Source organism: Miscanthus floridulus, chromosome 17, assembly GCF_019320115.1.
Source record: "Miscanthus floridulus cultivar M001 chromosome 17, ASM1932011v1, whole genome shotgun sequence".
Classification (NCBI taxonomy): domain Eukaryota; kingdom Viridiplantae; phylum Streptophyta; class Magnoliopsida; order Poales; family Poaceae; genus Miscanthus; species Miscanthus floridulus.
The window spans coordinates 48770977-48791414 of record NC_089596.1 but is presented as its reverse complement, the minus strand read 5'-3'; positions in this window follow the sequence as shown (position 1 = coordinate 48791414).

The window sequence follows — 20438 nt, the reverse complement described above, 5'->3', positions numbered from 1 at the left end:
GAACCGCCTCTCTATTCCTAGAATGAGGTATACCTAGAGGGACAACCATGGTATGAGGTGCAGCTAACCATACATGCTCGTACCCAAGCACCCCTATGGCAGGAGTGGAAGGCAGATTCTAAAGGGAAAACTCCTTGGGAAGCTGCCCAAGTAGATGCTTTTGAGGTGCTAAGCTAGATATGTCAGCAACACAGGGATGATGCTATCTTCAACCTCGACAGTGAGCATGCTGAAGAGTAGAGCTATTTAGTGACTAGTTTGAAGCGCTAGTTGTATCCCTGCTATTTGTGTAATGGACTTTTAGTTTGAATTTCAATACTCGTGACGTAACTTCGATGTAATATTGGCACTTTGCATATTGTGTCATTATGGGTTGAACATTGATGAAATTCCAGTTTTGTTTTACTAGTGAAATATGACATGCATGTTAACGCGTTGCGAGTACGATAAGTGATCAAATTGGTGATGTTATGTTGTGAGAATGAATTATTGTGCCTCTGTTTTGTTGTATGAATTTAAGATTCTCTCTAGTAATTCAATTTGGCATGATTACACAATTTATCTGGAATCTCTTGACATCATCCAATAATCACTTATTGTCGCAATTTTGTAGATGACTCGCACTCGCGCTAGAGCAGGCACCAGCTAGGATGGCAGTGATGGTGATTTACCACCACCACCATCACCCTGTACGAATGAGTTCTTCACGCAATTTCTAGGAAATCAGAGAGCTATGGAAGAGACACTGTGCCTCATTACACAGAACACTACTCACACCTGCCAACAACATCAAGGGCATAAACCAAATCAATATAGCTCATTCAAAGATTTCCAAGACACCAAGCCTCCTATCTTCAAAGAGTCTGAAGAACCGGTCAAGGCGGATGAGCGACTGAACATCAGAAGGCCAAATATGTGTCCCATCAACTACATGGACCAGCATGGATATGGTAGACTCATTTCCTATCTTCTCTACCTGCAAACACACATGTTACATGGGATCAGTTCAAGCTAGCCTTTAGGGGACATCACATTCCCCTAGGTCTAATGTGCATGAAAGTTGCCGAGTTCATGAGACTCACACAAGGGACCAAGACCCTTACCGAGTAAGTGCATACCTTCAACAATTTGTCCCGATACACCCCAGGGTTCGTCGATACGAAGGTGAAGAAAATAGAAAGTTTCAAGAGAGGCCTTGGCACTAAGCTAATGAAGACCATGGCCAACTCGAGGTGTGCTACATACAATGAGTTTGTCTGCGATGCCCTAACCTAGGAGAATCAGAATAACTTGCACACAGTCGCAAAGGGATGCAAAATAGCAGCAGAGGTAGGTGCCTTAGGATCATCTTAGGCTAGAGCTCTAGTGGCAGCTAGGCCCCAATTTTGTCCACCAACGCCTAAGTATAGACCTCCTCAGCCAAAAGCTCAAGCCAATCGCCCTTAGAAGACATTCCACAGGGCATTCACCATTGCCATACCTAAGGGCAATGCAGACCAAGGAAGCTCAGCAAGACCAAGGAACAACTAGCCATGCTTTAACTACAATCAGTTGGGTCATTGGGCCAAGGAGTGTCCCCATCCCAAGAAGAATGGCACTCCAAACTAGGGTAATCAGAAATAGGCCAATCTAAAAGCACATCTAGGATACGTGCATAATACAGCCATGGAAGAAATTTCCATGGGCAAAGTTGTGACCGCCGGTATGTTTCTTGTTAACAAACATCCCACCATTGTTTTATTTGATTCTAGAGCTTCTCATTCATTTATGAGCCAAACATTTGCATCTAAGCATCATCAGAAGATAATTGAGGTGGACAAGGGTGGTTATAGTATAAGTTCAGCTGGGGCCACTATTTCTACTAATCAATTTGTAAGAGATGTGCTCATCTCTATACAAGAGAGGGAGTACACTACGGATCTTATAATATTGTTAGGACTAGCAATAGATGTGATTTTGGGCATGAATTAGATGAGGGGTCATGGAGTTCTCATTGACACTACCACTAGAATAATTATGTTGAGAGAACCAAAGGGGAGTAATGGTTTTAGTACCATTTCCCTAGAGTTTTGATCTTCAAAACTTGTCTTGTGCTATCCAAGTCACTACTCTATGATATTCCAGTGGTTTGTGAATTTTCTGATGTATTTCTAGATGAATTGCCGGGTTTACCGCCTGATAGGGATGTGGAATTTAAAATCGAGTTAGTGTCGGGTATAGCACCCATCTCAAGAAGACCCTATAGGATGCCACCAAATGAGTTAGCTAAACTTAAAATTCAGCTACAAGAACTTTTGGACAAAGGTCTCATTCGACCTAGTTTGTCTCCATGGGGATGTCTAGCTTTATTTGTAAAGAAGAAGGACAAATCCTTGAAAATGTGTATGGATTATAGGCCGCTTAATGTTGTGACCATTAAGAATAAGTATTCTTTGCCTCGCATCGATATCCTGTTCGATCAACTAGCAAAAGCAAAGGTATTCTATAAGATTAACTTGAGGTCAGGTTATCATTAGATTAAGATTAGACTAGAAGATGTACCTAAAACAGCTTTCTCCACTAGGTATGGCTTATATGAGTATTTGGTCATGTCTTTTGGATTAACAAATGCTCCTGCCTACTTTATGTACGTGATGAATTCGGTATTCATGCCTGAGCTCAACAAGTTTGTGGTTGTGTTTATCGTTGATATCTTGATTTACTCAGAAAATGAGGTAGATCATGCAGAGCATCTGAGAGTTGTTTTGTCTAGATTGAGGGAGCTTAAATTATATGCCAAATTTAGCAAATGTGAATTCTAGTTGAAGAAAGTACCTTTCTGAGGTCACATCTTATCTGAAGATGGAATTTCTGTTGACCCATCTAAAGTACAAGAGGTCATGGATTGGAAGGCCCCGACTTTGGTTCATGAAGTTCGGAGTTTTCTAGGGTTAGCAGGCTACTATTGTCGTTTCATTCCTGACTTTTCCAAAATAGCTAAGCCCATGACTAGACTACTCTAGAAGGATGAAAAGTTCAATTGGGCTCCAGAGTGTGAAGCTGCTTTTCACACCCTATGGACCTTGCTTACTACAACTCCTGTTTTAGCACAACCCGACATTGAAGAGCCTTTCAATGTGTTTTGTGATGCATCGGGTACATGTTTGGGGTGTGTGCTCATGCAAGAAGGCCGAGTTGTTGCCTATGCTTCTTGGCAATTGAGAAAGCATGAAGCCAACTATCCCACCCATGATTTAGAGCTTACCACAGTTGTTCATGCCTTGAAGATATGGAGACATTACTTGTTGAAAAAAGTATGTCACATATACACTGATCAGAGTCTCAAATATATCTTTACTCAACCTGAGCTGAACATGAGGCAACATCGATGGTTAGAGCTGATCAAGGACTATAATTTGGAAGTGCACTACCATCTAGGAAAAGCCAATGTTGGAGCAGATCTACTTAGTCAGAAATCTCATTATAACACCTTGGAAGCCTTGTTGGAAGATGGATTTAATTTGTTACATCCTAGTTGTGCTGCACAATATCACTATCAGTTGCTCACTAGAGAGCAAAATCAGAGAACTATAGAAGATAGATGTGGGTGTGTTCCACATCAAGAGAAAGATGAAAGAACAGGAAACCAAGCATTTTAGGTTGGATGAAAGAGGTGTGCTATGGTTTGAGGACCGACTTGTTGTATCGAAAGAACCAAATTTTAGATAAAGCTCATTCATCCAAGTTGTCTATCCATCTAGGTTGTAGCAAAATGTATCAAGATTTGAAAACCCAATTTTAGTGGACCAAGATGAAGAAAGAGATCGCCGCCTATGTCACTAGGTGTGATAATTGCAGTAGAGTCAAGGCCATTCATCTGAAATCTGCTGGATTCCTTCAGCTGTTGCCTATTCTAGGCTAGAAATGGGAGAAAATAAGTATGGACTTTATTATAGGCCTCTCGCAGACACAACAAGGTCACGATTCCATATGGGTCATTGTAGATCACCTCACCAAGTCAGCATAATTTGTATCGGTTAACATAAGGTATTCAGCTAGGAAGTATGCTAAGCTATACATTTCTCAGATCATGAGACTACATGGAGTACCAAGGACCATAATCTCAGATCAAGGGACCACAGTTTATAGCTCGCTTCTGGGAACACTTGCACCAGGCCTTGGGAACTAAACTAATCAAAAGTTTAGCATACCATCGACAAACATCTAGACAAACCGCATGAGTGAACCAAATCTTGGAAGATATGTTGAGAGCTTGTGTTATATCCTCCAAGGGTTCATGGGAGAAATGGCTACCTTTAGCCAAGTTCTCCTATAACAACAGTTATCAAGAGAGCATCAAGATGGCTTCTTTTGAGGGCTTATACGGTCATAAATGTAGAACTCCTTTGAATTGGATTAAGCCTAGAGAATGGAGGTACTATGGCATAGATTTTGTCACAGAAGCTAAAGAATAAGTACGTGTTATCCAACAGCACAAGAAAGCAGCTCAGTCAAGACAAAAGAGTTATGCTAATAAAAGGAGAAGACCACTAACCTTTGAAGTAGGAGACTATGTGTACTTAAAACTTTCGCCCATGAAGGGAGTGTAGAGATTTGGAGTAAGAAGGAAGCTTGTGCCTAGATATGTAGGGCCATACCAGATTATTGAACAAAAAGGAAATGTCGCCTACAAGTTACAACTTCCACCAGAGATGAGTGCTATATTTGATGTCTTCCATGTTTCTCAATTGAAAAGATGCCTTCGCATACAGATTTGACATATGAAGAGAAACCAATCCGAGTGCTAGAAGAAATGGAAAGAGTAACTCAGAACAAGGTCATTAAGTTCTTCAAGGTGGTGTGGAAAACACAGTGAACAAGATGCCACTTTGCAACTAGGAGGATTATTTACAGTGAGGTTTATCCCGCCTTTTATGAAAAATGGTAGGTTTTTCAAATCTCAGAATGAGATTTCTATAAGGGGGAGGGTTGTAACACCCTAGTGTCAAGCATTGCATTTGGCACTTGCATTTCATGAGCACAAGCATCATCCAAGCATTCATGAGCACGAGCATATGAAGTTTCATTTCATTTACCTACTCTTTATCACATGTGATGTTGCTTATATACTTACATATGCTTGTAATCATGTATGACCAATGTATGAGATGGTTGTGAGGTCAGCAAAATACCTTAGACACATCTAAAAATGATAATTGGAACAATGTTTATATTCATGACATAGACCAAATTTGCTTCTAAGTGTTGGTTTACTTGGAAATGCCATTTTCATGATGCTAGTTTGACTAAAGTTGAACAGTAGTTTAGAGAGCTTGCGTGTCTATGTGACCTAAATAAAAGTTATAGTTCTTGTCATGAGTAACAAACTTTATCTAAGGCCCAGGAGATGAATTAGTGCCTAACATGGTCAAATAGAGCTCACATGTATCAACAAAATGCTATTAGGTGACTTAAGAATTTTTTCTAAGTGTTGAAGCTATTTTTAGTTTCAAAGTACCTTGCTTTGGAGCACTGTAGTTTGAAAACCGTTGGGAATTAGGCTAAACTCCTTTAAGCATTTTTGTAGTGTTCACATAGCTCTACAAATTTTATAAATGAAGCTTGCACTGATTCGCCATGGATTAGGAGTACTAATCGCTTGAAGATGCGCTATTAGTCGGGTTTGGGTTGGACTGAATCAGCGCCGCGCGCGTGTTGTGGCCGACCAGTGTCGGGCCACGGCCACCGCGTGGTGGTCGTATGCCAGCGTTGGCCCCACCCATCAGGCCAGCATGGGCAGATAAGCATGCCACTCCCTCTCACTCTCTCACTCACCTCTGCCTTGCCTCCCTCTTTCACTCTCGCACTCGGTGAGTGAACCGCAGCGCTACGCCGGCCTCGTCGGACCCCTGCACCGCTCGCATGCCACCACCACTGCGCCATTGTGCGATTGCTCATGCACACTGCTCGGCCATCATCTCCTCCACCTCACCGACCTGTTATCCATGCTAATTGAGCCAAGGTAAAGGCCTATGGGTGAGTTCATCATCGCCGCACCCTCGTTGGAGCGCCGCTGAGCTTGTGCTCGCCATGGGCGTGCTCCACTAGGCTGTCTCGCTCCCGCGTTCCTCTCATTAGGGTTAACCTAGGGTCACGTCTAGCTCACACCACTGGCTGTCGAGCCAACGCTGGCACACCAGCACCAGAACACTGCTGCTCACCGCTGTGCTCTCGCTGCCGCCAAGCCATGCATGCGTCCAAGCTTTACCATTACTCCACCATCACCCTCACCTAATCCTAGGTCTTCACTATGTAGCCCTAAAGTCATAGCAGTGCTCACCTTGGCTTGCCATCGTTGGAGACAACGAGCCCACCGAAGCAAAGCACCGCTACCCACCATGGCGCTGTCAAGCTAGCTTTACCGAGCCTCTGAGCCAACCAAGGGCACCCGTAGATGCGGAATGGGTTGGGGAACACATCGGGGGTGACGCTACCGCCGGCAACCTTGTTGTCGACGAGCTTTTCATCGGTCAAACACCGCCTCTACCTCGACCTTGCTGACACATGGGGCCAAGTTGACTATGGGACCCCCATGTCAGTCGCAGTGGGTGTATGGACCGGGTGCACCTAGCTATAGCGCCCGAGTGGAAATTTGATTTTCTTTATTTATTTTTCATAGATTTTGTTGCTAACTTGCAAATATTATATCTTGAGCTAGGAGTATCCAAATGGGGTGAACCAAATTTTGTTGGATTCATCTTGAACTGTACTATTTGATAAAAATATGAAATCTATTGTTTAGGGAATTTTTCTAGGAGAATTAAATTGAGCAAATTAAGTGCTTTTAAAGTACTTTATATCTTGTAAAATGCATAACTTGAGCTAGGAAAGTGATAAAATTGTGATTCCAATTTTACTGGTCTTGTATTGACATGCTCTAGCTAGAAAAAATACTAAACCTATAGTAAGAATAGTTGTAATATGGTCTTCCTATTTAATCCTAATTAATTGCTAGATTCTACTAAAATTAATTGGGGTAAAAATACAAAACATATGATCGTATAAATTTTTACACAGTATTCTCATGCTAGGAGGAAAGTAAGAAAAATATTAAATCTATTGATTGACACTTTTCACTATGCTAAACTATTTTTGCTAAAATAAGCATATATAACTTGTCTTTTTTGTAGAGGTGGCTATACTTATCCAAATGGCATGAAATTTGTATAGTAGATTATTAGAGTCATTTGTAGGCAACTGTACTTTTCTCATAATTTATTGAGCAATGGAAATATTTATCCTTTAAATCACCTTATTATATAAGGAAATTTATAAATGAATATAAATAAATTAGTTTGGCTTAACCATGAGGTTTTCTATGGTGCTTGTGATGCATATGATCTATTGATGTTATTAGTTAGGCTTAGAAGTATTTGTTTGTAGTCTACTAGTTAATTATTGCTTTATAATTCAACTAGATGGCTACATATATAGTTTCTGTTGTGGTGATGATTCCATGTTGATAATGATCCTTTCTGGAAAACTTGTTAATAACAAAGTTGTAGAGAACTTACTTATCTATGTTGTGTTAAATGTTTATAGTCATAGGCCTTTTGGTTTAGGAATTATGGCTGTTAAAATTCTTCTGTTAGAAATGCTTATTCTCTGGATAGATCTAAAAGATTGAATTGTTTAACCAAGATAACTGCCGAATCACATTAAGATGATTAAAAGAAAGTTGTAGGAAATTTCATAATCTTTCTAGAATGTACACAACTATATTATTTTGATGTGTATAACTCTAGTTATGGTCAAAACAAGTGGTTGCTGTCTTGTAGTCCAGAAAATGATTTACATAAGTGTTTGTTTATATTACTAGAGAAGAGATATGCACCTACTCAGTAAAAGAAAATGTAACTTGTTATCACCTTAATGCAATGCTATTGAGAACACTTATGAGGATGCATTCATCACATCATATCACATTATACATGTCATTATCTATACATCCATGATATCTTATTTTATGCTCATGCATATAGGATCATCCAAAGGGATAACTCTGTTGGAATTTGGCAAAGAGCTAGAGGAACAATAGGAGGCACCTCAGGCTGTAGCTCTAAAAGGAGAGGAGCAAACTCTTGAAGACTTACATGCACGTCCAGACCATAGGCCAACTTCTTTTATCAAAGGCAAGACCTTAGAGCATTTTAAGCCTCCCATGTTTTACAAAATATCACTTAAGTCCTTTATATTTGATGCATTAGGTTATAAGAGTTGATTGGAAACACTTGATACATAGCACCACCTTGTCTAGATATATATACCTTTAACCCTATGTAGGTCCAGGATGGAATATATGCTTAGCTAAGCTTAGACCGATAGAAGTCGGGTGATTTCTTGTCACCTATGAGATATAGGTGAAAACCAAAGCACGGTTGGTTATATTTTGCTATCATGGAAAAGAACCATGGGGTAATGTAACTAGAGGTCGGATGGAGTCTATGTGTAGGTTTGCTCATGTGATTTTGTCTATGCCGATTAAGGACCATACCGTTGTTGGTGCTTCTGTCGAGATTGAACGCATGCCTCTCACTTAGCTGGTCAGATAACTTGTTCCGATAGGGAAGCCGAGTAGCTCAACTCAGGCCGAGCCCCATTCTATAAGGGTGAGCACTCTAGATGGTAGTAAGGATGTGTGGGGAGCTAGACATGAGCCCAAGGGTAGGCTAGGCCTAAACATCCTAGCAGCTGGTCGTCCCTGATTGTGCGGCGCTAATCAAACCCATGAAATGTGGACCTGAGTTGTACCAAAGGTGACCATTGATCTGGTCTACCTGGGTTTATGTTAGGAATGAATTCCCAGCTAGTTGAAATTGATTCGAATCGCCATCGCTCCTGGACAGTGAGAAACTTGGCTAGTCCCAACATCGTAGTAACTGAATTTTGGAATGATGGTTATGATGAACATGGAATTATTACACCAAATATTGTTACTATTGCTATGCTACTAAATGATATACCACATGTTTGGCATAGGTTAGTTGCTAATCTAGAGATGAATATCTATAATTAACTTGATGACTGAATTATAAAAGGTATAGTTGAATTAGTGGCTTTTTATGCAAAATGTTGTCATGCTAGCTCCACTTATATAGCCTTGCATAATCCTTGGAGTCACTTTATTTTTGGTTTATGATGAGTAAGTCTAGCTGATTACCTTCTTGTACTCAGGGTTTATTTCCCATTATTGCAGATAATACGATGTGTCATGGCTACTATAAGAACTGCTTCTGTCCTACCATGGATGAGGAGTAGGGCCCTAGGCAGGGCATCTCTTGTTAACCCTCTCTTATGCTTTTGTGGGATTATGATCATAAGCTGGCACTATATTTGAACAATGATGATAGATGTTGGTTTCAAACTCTATTTGCTTCCCCTACTATTTTACCTGAACTTGGTTTATTGTAACTTTTAATCATACTTTGATGTATAGAATTGTATTTGTGAACTTTATGTAACGTGTGACATGTATGTTGAATCATGTATGATCTTAGTTGTATGTTGGTTGAATCGAGACCCTTCGTGGTACTCAATGGACTACTGGGTTTATATGGGCTCTGGTATGACAGTGCGACCGCTTACGGGCTGCTATTGTACTTGTGCTCTTATAAATTGGATGGTTCTGCTACAGCTAGCATCAGAGCAAGATTCAACATTAATTTCCACATGTGTATGTAAAACAAATGTTTTTGTTTTCCAAAACTAGTTTTTAGCAACTTATAGCTATATATATAGGTGTTTGAATCTAAAGTGTGCTAGTGATCACTTGCTTTATGCCTAGATAAGGATTTTAGGTGGATAAATAAGTACTAACTTGGGGGGTTTTATTTTCATCATCCATACGGCGTGCTATTGTATGGATGCCATTCACTTGAGTGGTAATATATGGATCAAATGCCTCTATGCCCAAGGTAAGATGCTACTCGTCATCATTGTGGCATGACCCCAAGATGTGAGCTTGCGGTCTAATGGGGAGAGTTAGCCTTGATACTGAAGTATATATATGTCTTGTATATATACGGAGGTATTTAATTGTGGGTTAGCTTTGATACGTCTATATAGGCATATTTATATGTATATATGGGATGTATTTACTTTTAGATAGCTTTGTTATGGAACTATATATGGGTTTATATATATGGAAGTATTTAGCTTGCAACATAGAGCCCATATTTTTATTTCTGCATATATACTTGTGGGGTTGGGTTGAAATGAAATTCTTGTGCAGGTACACTAATAGCGAAACGTGTAGCCCGACTAGCTACGTTATATATGAGAGAACGTATGTATGCCACCGTGTGTGTCATTAGAAGTTTCATTTTCCTAAGTTTGTGAGGACGTACGAAACATGCATGCATCACGATAAATCATTTATTACATACTTGCATTGTTCCTCCCCTTATAAGTCTCTTATTCGGTTAAGTAACTCTATTCTATTATAATGTTGTTCTCATGAGAGTTGCACCATTTTGTTGGAACAGATGGCAGCATTAGCTAGGAGTGAGACTTTCCTTGAAATATTTGGTTCCCCAACCCTGCTTTGAAGGGTCCTGCATTTTGTGGGAGATATCGAATAGCCTCTTTATTCCTAGAATGATGTATACCTAGAGGGACAGCCATGGTTTAAGGTGCATCTAACCATACATGCTCATACCCAAGCACCCCTATGGCAGGAGTGGAAGGCAGATTCTGAAGGGAAAACTCCTTAGGAAGCTACCCAAGTAGTTGCTTTTGAGGTGCTGAGCCAGATATGTCAGCAACATGGGGATGATGCTATCTTCGACCTCAACAGCAAGCACGCTAAAGAGTAGAGCCATTTAGTGACTAGTTTGAAGCGCTAGTTGTATCCCTGCTATTTATGTAATGGACTTGTAGTTTGAATTTAGTACTCATGATGTAACTTCGATGTAATATTGGCACTTTGCATATTATGTCATTATGAGTTGAACTTTGATGAAATTCCAGTTTTGTTTTACTGGTGAAATATGACATGCTTGTTAACGCGTTGCGAGTACGCTAAGTGATCAAATTGGTGATGTTATGTTGCGAGAATGATTTATTGTGCCTTTGTTTTATTGTATGAATTTAAGATTATCTCCAGTAATTCAGTTTGGCATGATTACACAATTCATCTGCATTCTCTTGACATCATCCAATAATCACTTATTGTTGCAATTTTGCAGATGACTCGCACTCGCATTGGAGCAGGCACCAGCCAAGATGGCAATGATGGTGATTTACCACCACCACCGTCACCCTTGGTGAATGAGTTCTTCGCAGCAATTTCTAGGAAATCAGAGAGCTATGGAAGAGACACTGTGCCTCATTGCGCAAAACACTGCTCACGCCCACCAGCAACATCAAGGGCCTAAACCAAATCAATATAGCTCATTCAAAGATTTCCATGACACTAAGCCTCCTATCATCAAAGAGGCCAAAGAACCGCTCTAGGCGGATGAGCGGCTGAACACAATAGAGTAAAAGTTTCATTTGTTGAGGGTTACTTAGCATTAGAAGGCCGAATATGTGTCCCATCAACTGTAGGGACCGGTAGGGATATGATGGACTCATTTCCTATCTTCTCTACCTACAAACGCATAGGTCACATGGGATCAGTTCAAACTAGCCTTTAGGGGACATCACATTCCCATGGGGCTGATGCACATGAAAGTTGCCGAGTTCATGAGACACACACAAGGGACCAAGACCCTTACCAAGTACATGCATACCTTCAACAATTTGTCTCGATACGCCCTAGGATTCGTCAATACGGAGGAGAAGAAAATAGAAAGTTTCAAGAGAGGCCTTGGCACTAAGCTAATAAAGACCATGGCCAACTCGAGGTGTGCTACATACAATGAGTTTGTCAGCGATGCCCTAACCTAGGAGAATTAGAATAACTTGCATGCAATAGCAAAGGGCCACAAAAGAGCAGCAGAGGCAGGTGCCTTAGGATCATCTAAGGCTAGAGCTCCAGTGGCACCTAGGCCACAATTTCATCCACTAGTGCCTAATTGTAGACCTCCTCAGCCAAAAGCTCATGCCAATCATGTAACACCCTAGGTGTTAAGCTTTCATTTAGTCTTGGCATTGCATGAGCACAAGCATCATTGATCATTCATGAGCATGAGTATCTCAAATATCATTTCTATGTTTGCTTATATTGCTTGTGTTGTCACTGAATTGCCTTACCTATGCTAGATTTTATATGTAACCAATGTATAAAATGAGTGTGGAACCTTAGGAATACCTTAAACATGTTTAGAATGTCACTATGGACAACTTTGGTATTCATGACTAGGGCTAGTTTGGTCTCTAAGTCATAGTTATAGAGTAAGTCATTATTTTCAAGTGGTATGTTTGACCTAGGTTGAACTATGTCATAGAGTGTTTGCATGACAGTGCACCCTTAAGCAAAGTTGTAGTACTAGATTAGAGCAACAACTTTATTTTTGGGTCATGAGCTAATTCAGTGCCTAGCTTGGTCATTTTGAGCTCACAAGAATCAACTATTTCATTGATTTTGGAACTTGAAAATTTTTCTAAGTCATATTGAGCCTGACAGTTTTGTTGCGGCTGACTTTGGGATGATTTAACTCCATAACCATTGTGAATTAGGAGTTGAGTTCTAAATCAATGTTGTAGCTCGTACATAGCTTTACAAATTTTGTTTAAACATCATGCACTAATTCATCGTGGATCGAGAGCTTTAGGACCTTCATTTTACTCTGTCAGTCACTCGACCGGGCTCTGATGGCTGCATCGTCACACACCGTGGTGGCCGACCGAGCATAGCACCTAGGCACCATGTGGCCGCCGCTGGCTGATGTTAGGTCCCCACCATGGCCATGTGGCATGCGATATCAGAAGAGGCCGCGCTGCTCATTCTACACTCATGCTCTTACTCTCTCCCTCTCCACTTCTCTCTCTCGCTCGCACAGCGGAGCACCGAGCACCACCGCATCACTGCATGGCTCCGCCATTGCCTAGCACCCGCTCCACCACACCGTTGCCGCCTCCATCTAGCTAGCAGCTGCGCCATCTTCTCCTCTACCTCCTCAACACGTTAGCAGTGCCAGACAAGCTATGGTGAGGGCGGAATCGCCGTTCTCATCCTCGCCAAAAAGCTCAGCTTCCATGGCTGCCTTCACGGCGAGCTCGCCACCGCTCGGCTCGCTTGCCATTTCGTCCACCTTCTTCATGTTAGAGCTCAGTTAGGGTGTGTCCTAGCTTCTAGCATGATGCTACTATGAATGGTTGCCTCATCGGTGTGGAACACGGATGGCCAGCACCGTGCTCTCACCGCCGCACCGCCGCGCACTGTGGACACCCTCGCCGGTGCTTCCACCCGAACCCTAAATAGTCTAGTTAGATTCGCTTGGTCACTGTGGAGCTTGTGCACCGTCTCACTGGGCCTTGCCAGTGGCCTATAACAGCCAACATACCTTAGCGCAGCGCCGTCGTGCCACCATGGTCGACAACGAGGTAGCTCCGATGAGTCCATGCCTCCACCACCTATATCAATTGACGTAGGATAGTGAGTAGAGCACGTAGGTGGGGTCAGTTTCACTGGAGAGCTCACTGTCGGTGAGCTAGCACTAGTCAAACGCGCCCCTCTATTTTGGTTAGGCTGACAAGTGGACCCCTGCTGACACTTGGGTCCCACACGTCAGTGACTGAGGTTTAGGGTTTGGTTATTTCTTTTATAGATTTTTGTGCTAACTTTAGAAAATTATATCTAGAGCTAGGAATGTCCTATTTTGCTGAACCAAATTTTGTTGAATTCCTCATGAAGTGTAGTATTTTATAAAAATATGAGATGTACAGTTTCTAGTATTTTTATAGGTGAATAAAATATAGCTAGATAAGTGCTTTTTGAAGGTTTACAATGTTGTAAAATGTGTAACTTGAGCTAGGAATGTGATAAAATTGTGATTCTAATTTTTTTGGTCTTGTGTTGACATGCTCTAGCTAGAAAAAATAATAAACTTGCAGTATACTTGATTGAAGTAGGGTCTTTCTATTTATCTATTAATAAATGGTATTTTCTATGGAAAATTATAGGATAAAAATAAGTAACATAATGCGATGCAAATTTTTGTATAGTGTTATGGCACTAGGATGAAGCTAAGAAAAATATAGAATCTGTTGTTTGACACTTTTCTATAGGGTTAACTATTTTTACTAAAATAAACCTTGCTAGCTTGTCATTTTTGTAGAGGATGTTATACATGTCCAAATGGTATGAAATTTTTTACAGTAGTCTATTGGGAGCACTTGGAAGCTACTATAATTTTATGAGAATTTATTGTGTACATTTGGTATATGTTTGCTATTTCACTTAATTATCTAATTAAATTAATAAAGGCATGTAAATAAATAAATTGTGCTTGACCATGATGTTTTCTATGGTGCTTGTGATACATATGAACTATTGATGCTAATAGTAAGGCATAGAAGCAATTGGTTGTATGCAGCTAATTAATTATTGCTTTATAATTCAACTAAATGGCTGCATGTATAGTTTCTGTTGAGCTGATAATTTCATGTTGACAATGGCCTTTTCTGTAAAACTTGTTAATAACAAAGTTGTAGATAACTTACTGATCTACCTTATGTTAAATTTTCATAGTCATAGGCCTTAGGGTTTAAGAGTTTTGGTTGTTAGAAGTTTGTTGTCCGAAATGTTTACTTTCTAGATAGATTTGAATAACTAAATGGTTTGACCTAGATAACTGTTGAATCACATTAAGGGTATTAAAAGAAAGAATGTCCACAACCATATTGTTTTGATGTATATAACTCCAGTTATGGTTAAAACGAGTAGCTGCTATCTTGTAGTTCAGAAAATAAATTATAGATGTGTTTGCTTAAGTAATAGAGAAGAGTACACCTACTCAGTAAAATAGGATGCACTTGTTATTACTTTAACACCATGCTAATGAAAATACTTATGAGGATGCATTCATCATGTTATATCATATTATATGTGTCATCATATTTGCATTCGCGATATCTTATTCCATGCTCATGCATATAGGATCGACCAAAGACATAACACTGTTGGAGTTCTACAAAGAAGAGGAAGGGGGCCAGCAGGAGACTCCTCAAGCCATAGTGTTAGGAGAAGAGGAGTAGACTCCCGAAGAGCTCCCTGAGTGCCTAGATCACCAACCCACCTCTTTCCTCAAAGGCAAGCACCAGAGCATTCTAAGTCTCTCATGTTTTACAACATACTACTTATGTCCTTTATGTTTGATGCATTAGGTTATATGAGTTGATTGGAAACACTTGATGCATGGAACTACCTTGTCTAGATACATATACCTTTAACCCTGTGTAGGTCTAGGATCGAATATATGCTTAGCCATGCTTAGACCGGTAGAAGTCGGGTGATTTCCTGTCACCTATGAGATATACATGGATACCGAAGCACGATTGGCTATATTTGCTATCGTGGAAAAGAACCATGGAGTAATGTAAATGGAGGCCAGGCAAAATCTATGTGTAGGTTGACTCATGTGATTCTGTCTATACTGATTAAGGATCGTACCGTTGTTGGCCCTTCTAACAAGATTGAACGCATGCCTATCACTTAGCTGGCCGGATAACTCATTCCGACCGCGAAGCCGAGTAGCTCAACTTAGGCTAGGCCCCACTCTGTAAAAGTGCACACTCTAGATGGTAGTATGGATGTGTGGGGAGCCAGGTGTGAGCCCAAGGGTAGGCCAGGCCTAAATGTCCTGGCAACTGGTTGTCCTTGATTGTGCGGCGCTGGGCGAACCCATAAAATGTGGACTTGAGTTATACCAAAGGTGACCTAAGGTGACCATTGATCTGGTCTGCCTAGGTTTGTGTTAGGAATAAATTCCTAGCTGGTTGAAATCAATTCGAATCGCCGTCTCTCCTAGATAGTAAGAAACTTGGCTAGTTCCAACATTATAGTAATTGTATTATGGAATGTGATGGTTTGGATAAACATAGAATTACTACACCTGCTATGGTTACTATTGTATGCTCTTAAAAGATATACCACATGTTTGGCACATGATAGTTGCTAATCTAGAGATGAATAGCTATAATTACCTTGATGACTAAAGTATAATTGTATAACTGAGTTAATCACTTTTATGCAAAAAGTTATCAAGCTACCTCCACTTATAAAGCCTTGCATAATCCTTGGAGTCAATTTTTTTTGTTTATGATGGGTAAGTCTAGTTGAGTACCTTCTCATACTCAGGGTTTTATTCCCATTGCTACAGATGGTACAGTTTATCATAGCTATTGCAAGAACTGCTTCTATCCCGTCGTGGATGAGGAGTGAGCCCTGGGCCGACATCTTTAATAATCCTTCTTATATGCTTTTGTGGATTGTGATCAGGAGATGGCACTGTATTTGAACTAAGTTGGCAAATGCTAGTTTCAAACTTCAACTTACTTCCACTACTATCTATCAAACTTGTATTGTAATAACCTTATTTCGCACTCTGATGAATGAACTATATCTATGAACTTTATATAACATGTGACATGTATGTTGAATCATGTACGATCTTGGTTGTATGTGGATCATTTATTGAGACCCATCGTGGTACTCAACGGACTACCGGGTTTATATGGGCTTAAGTATAATAGTGCAACCGCTTGCGGGCTGCCATTGTACTTGTGCTCTTATAAATTAGTCGGTTCTACGACAGCTGGCATCAGAGCAAGATTCAACATTAATTGCCACATGTGTATTTAAAAAAGGTTTTTGTTTTCCAAAACTAGTTTCTAGCAACTAATATCTATATATATAGGTGTTTGAAACCTAAAGTTGAAATATAAAGTGTGCCAGTGATCACTTCCTTTATGCCCAATTAAGGACTTTATGTGGCTAATTAAGTACTAACATGGGGTTTTTTACTTTTGTCATCCATACGGCGTGCTATTGTATGGATGTCATTCACTTGAGTGGTAATGTATGGATCAAATGCCTCTATGCCAAAGTAACAATGTAAGTTTATGAGTGGCATGACCTCAAGATGTGCATGCATGCTTGCTTGTGTGTATGGTGCGTATTTAATTGTGGAGTCGGGGAGAGCTAGCCTTGACATGGCTGTGCATGCATGCTTGCATGTGTGTATGGTGCGTATTTAATTGTGGGTAATAAATTGTCATCGGGTAGCTTTGATACGGATGTATATGTATGTGTATACATATATGGAAGTATTTATATTACAACCTAGAGCCTAGATTTACATTCTGCATATATAATTGTGGGGTTGGGCTGAAATGAAACTCTTATGCAGGTACACTAACAACGAAACGTGTAGCCTGACTAGCTACGCTATATATGAGAGAACGTATGTATGCCACCGTGTATGTCGTTAGAAATAATTTTTCATAAGTTTGTAAGGACGTACAGAACGTGCATGCATCATGATAAATTATTATTCAATACTTGCATTGTTCCTCCCCTTATAAATCTCCTACTTGGATATGTAACTCTTATCCATTATGACTTTGTCTCAAAAGAATTGCACCTGTTGTTGGTATAGATGGCAGCACCGACTAGAAGTGAGAGTTTCCTATTGATGTTTGGAACTCCTGCCCTACTTTGGAGGGTCTTACAATATGCAGGATACTATGAACCGCCCCTCTATTACTAGAATGAAGTATACCTGGAGGGACAACCATGGTATGAAGTGCGGCTGGCCATACCAGATCGTACCCAAGCACCCTTCTTTTAGGAATGGATGGTGGAGTCTAAAGGAAGAACTCCTTGGGAGGCTACTCAAGTAGTAGCCTTTGAGGTAATGAGTTAGATTTGTTAGCAGCATGGGGATGAGCTTACCGGCAGTGCTGCTGGTACTTTTCCTTGAGTGGATCCATCCACAACCGTGTGGGCATAGCGCAACAACAATGCATTAACCCGAGATCAGGATGAGCGGGCAGGCAGTTCTAGCCCCGCTATGAGCACCATGTTTGTAGTAATAAAGATGTTCTACACTCATTATGACACCAGGGACTTCTAGCAGGAGTCCTATACCACTTGCATGGATAAGCTCGTGAGAGCCAAAGTTGCATAACGTAAGCTTAAGAAGCATGTGCGCAAGCACAAAAAGGCAACAAGTGAGGCTCGATGGGAAACTGATCAAGCATATGTAGCTTTGGGAAATCTCCACACCCAAATGGAGCAAGTTGATCAATAGAGAGCTACCACCTAAGAGGCAAGAGAGGATGATCAAACAATGTTAGCAGGACTACGGGAGCTGCTGGAGGCCGCCCGTGCTGAGGCGTTCACAGCTACGCACCAGTGGATCCTAGCAAACAACCATGCAGCTATGGCAGAAGTAGAATGAGACAGGACCCATGCCATGAGCATCTAGCAGGACCATGTTGAGAGGGACTTGTGCCAGTAGCTTGCATAGACCCAAAATATAGTGGTTGATCTTCAGCATGAGGTGCATTTTTTGAACAACCAACTGCACCCGATCCTTGATGAGGAAGAAGAAGATCCAGAGATGTTAGTTGAAGATGATGGCTGGGATGAAGAAGAGGTGGAGCTAGAGAATGAGGATGATCCTATCTCCGACCTCGATAGTGATCATGATGAATATTAGAATCGCCTAGTGACTAGTTAAAGTGCTAGATGTATCCCTGCTATTTATGTAATGGACTTGTAGTTGAAGTTTGGTAATTGCGTTTGGACTTCCATGTAATATTGGCACTTTGCATGTTGTTTCATGATGGGTTGAACTTTAATGAAATTCTAGTTTTGTTTTACTGGCAATTATGACTTGTATGTTAACGCGCTAATAGCCCAATAAGTGATCAAATTAGTGATGTCATGTTGCGAGAATGAATTATTATGCCTCTGTTTTATTGTATGAATTTAAGATTCTCTCCAGTAATTTTAGTTTGGCATGATTATACTATTCATCTGCAATCTCTTGACATCATCCAATAATCACTTATTGTTGCAACTTTGCAGATGACTCGCACTCGTGCTGGAGCAGGAAGCAGCTAAGAGGGCAATGATACAATGATGGTGACTTACCACCACCACCACCACCACCACCACCATCCACGAATGAGTTCTTTGCACAATTCTTGGGAAGTCAGAGAACTATGGAGGAAACCCTGCATCTCATTACACAGAACATGGATCACGCCCATCAACAACAACAGGGGCCTGAACAAATCAGTACAGCTCTTTCAAGGATTTCCTAGACACTAAGCCTCCTATCTTCTTGGTGGCTAAAGAACCGCTCCAGCCGGATGAATGGCTCAACACTATTGAGCAAAAGTTCCATCTACTGAGGGTCATGGAACATCAGAAGGCAGAATATGCATCCCATTAGCTACAGGGACTGGTCGGGATATGGTGGACCCATTTCCTATCCTCTTTACCTGCCAATGCACCGATCACATGGGAGCAATTCAAGCTAGCCTTTAGGGGACATCACATTCCCCCTAGGTTAATGCGCATGAAGGCAACTGAGATCATGTGACTCACACAAGGGTCCAAGACCCTTACTGAGTGCATGCATGCTTTCAGCAATCTATCCCATTATGCCCTAGGTTTTGTCGATACAAAAGAAAAGAAGATAGCTTCAAGAGAGATCTTGGCACTAAGCTAATGAAAACTATGGCCAACTCGAGGTGCACCACATACAATGAGTTCATTAGTGATGCCTTGACTTAGGAGAACCACAACAATCTACATGCGGCAGGAAAGGGCTGCAAGAGGGCAACTAAGGCAGGGGCCTCAGGGTCTTCTCAGTCCAGAGCTCCTGTAGCAGCTAGGCCATAGTTTCAACCACCAATGCCCAAGTTTAGGCCTCCTCCACCAAAAGCTCAGGCCAACCAACCTCAGAAGGTGTTTCGTAAGGTGTTCACCATTGCTTTACCCAAGGGGAATGGAGGGCAAGGAAGCTCAGTAGGACCCAAGAGCAATCAATCATGCTTCAACTGTAATCAAGTGGGTCACTGGGCCAAGGAATGCCCCCATCCTAAGAAGAACAATAATCAGAACCAGAGCAATCAGAGACAAGCAAATCCTAAAGCATGTCCTAGATATGTGCACTACACCGCTGTTGAAGAGGTTCCCACAGGAAAGGTTGTCACCGCTAGTATGTTTCTTATTAACAAACATCCTGCCATTGTTTTATTTGATTCTAGAGCTTCTCATTTATTTATGAGCCAAGCATTTGCATCTAGGAATGATCAGAAAGTAATTAAGGTAAGCAAGGGTGGTTATAGTATAAGTTTAGCTGGGGCTACTATCTCTACAAATAAAATGGTCAGAAATGTGCTCATCTCTATACAAGAGAGGGAGTATACGATGGATCTGATAGTATTGCCTAGATTATCTATAGATGTAATCTTAGACATGAAATGGATGAGCGATC